The sequence below is a fragment of the Sinocyclocheilus anshuiensis genome, unplaced genomic scaffold, assembly GCF_001515605.1.
Source record: "Sinocyclocheilus anshuiensis isolate Anshui unplaced genomic scaffold, SAMN03320099.WGS_v1.1 scaffold116, whole genome shotgun sequence".
Lineage (NCBI taxonomy): Eukaryota > Metazoa > Chordata > Actinopteri > Cypriniformes > Cyprinidae > Sinocyclocheilus > Sinocyclocheilus anshuiensis.
The window spans coordinates 569,972-571,904 of record NW_015554064.1 but is presented as its reverse complement, the minus strand read 5'-3'; the positions used below and the strand labels follow the sequence as shown (position 1 = coordinate 571,904).

General features: G+C 30.9%; 1 pseudogene; it reads right to left on the bottom strand.

The window, feature by feature from the left end:
* The window catches only part of LOC107668634 (netrin receptor UNC5C-like), a 73,991-nt pseudogene that overhangs the window by 16,263 nt on the left and 55,795 nt on the right, over positions 1–1,933 (bottom strand).

Genomic DNA, 1,933 nt, shown 5'->3' with positions numbered 1-1,933 from the left:
TTAAACAGCTTGAAAGATCAAAGACCATTTTTAATATAACTCCGACTGGATTCGTCTGAAAGAAGAAAGTCATATGCACCTAGGATGCCTCGGGGGTGAGTAAAACGCAGCCTAATTCTCATTTTTGGGTGAACTAACCCTTTAAATTAACTCTTGTTTTACATATTATTAATTAAAAAAAATTTAAAACAGAAATATCTGCAAATTCACAGTGACAATAATTTGGTCTGTTCAGTGTTATTTTAGTATTACTTACTATTATACTATTTAATAATATTTTAATTACCTTTTATTTTCCTATTTTTTATATTTTTAAGTAACTTTTTTAAGAAAGTTATTTTTTTTTAAGTAATTTTATTTGCTGTTGTCATTTTTATTTTGATATCAATTTATATAAATTATTTATATCAATTTAATTTTAGCAATTTAGTAATTTTAAGTGTAACATTTCTAATTTTCATTTAAGTTTTCAAGTTTAAGTTATTCATCTAATATTTACTGTATATTTTAATTTATTTCAGCTTTATATCAATGACAAAAAATTTTTTATTTGTTATTATATTATATATTACATTATAATAGTGTGTAAATTATACAAGGATTATATATTATATTATATTATATGTGGCTTTTGTCATTTTTATTTATTATTATTATTTTTTGTTTTGTTTTGTAATCGTTTATTTTTAATTTATTTTTCTTATACATATTTCTTATATTAATTTTTATTCATTCATTCATTCTCTTTCTTTCTTTCTTTCTTTCTTTAATTAAAGCTAATTAGGTGCTTTAGTGCTTTAACTTATTCATCCAGTTGGCTGTCAAAGCATCATTTCTAATATTCACTAAAGTTTTTTATTTTTATTTTAAGTTTGTTTGTTTGTTTATTAATTTATTTATTAATCTAATATTAATATTGTATTTTATTTTATTTCAGCTTTATTTCATTTAATGAGATAATAAAAAAAAAATGTTTTACTTTTAATTAAGAATAACAACACTGAGTCTGTCACTGCAGAAGAGTATCAAACGGTGCTACCAATAGTCTAATATAGCTATCATGATTGTGCCACAATATTCTTGAAGTAGCACAGAGCTCCATCTGAATACCACGGTGAATGAATACGGTCCTCATTCAGTCCCAGTGTACGCATCTGAGAGCCCCTGACCGTAGTGCGTCTCTCTGTCTGTCTGTGAGTGAGTTGTTTTGAGGACGAGGGCTAATGAACTGGCCAGCACTGTGTTTGCGTGTGATAATAATAGAGGACAGTTCACAGCTACGCCCTCCACTCGCTCACATATCCACCTGCTCCTGGTTAATGACGAGGCCAGTGGGTGGCTGCTATCACAAACTCGTCCCGCATGCAGCGGCCGTCTGGCTGATAACAGGCTGCTCTTCTTCCTAATTAACTGAGGGTTTGTGTTGAGCAGGACCCGCGGGTCGTCCGGTCTGATTTTTGGGCAGCAGCGAGCGTCCCGGCCGTCTGATATCCAACAGGACACCGGCCGGATCTCCGCAGGGGGTCACACGCGTTACGCATGTAAACACATCACGCTCACACAAACAGACCAGAGCATCACGTCTGACCTCGGCTGCTTCAGTCCACCAATCAAAGTCAAAACAGACGCAGGATATTAATAGAAAAACCAGTGCAATAAGTCTGCTGTGGAAATGGAAGGCTTCGCTAGTTTTTATTAATATTTAAATTTTATAGTTTATTTTTAGTTTAATTTGTAAATAATATTTTCTCTTTTTTGTATGTCTAAATAATTTTTTATTAATAATTATTTCAGTATTATACATGCATACACACATTATATATATATATATATATACACATATATACACACACATATACACACACATATATATATATACACACACACACACATATATACACACACACACATATATACACACACACACACACAT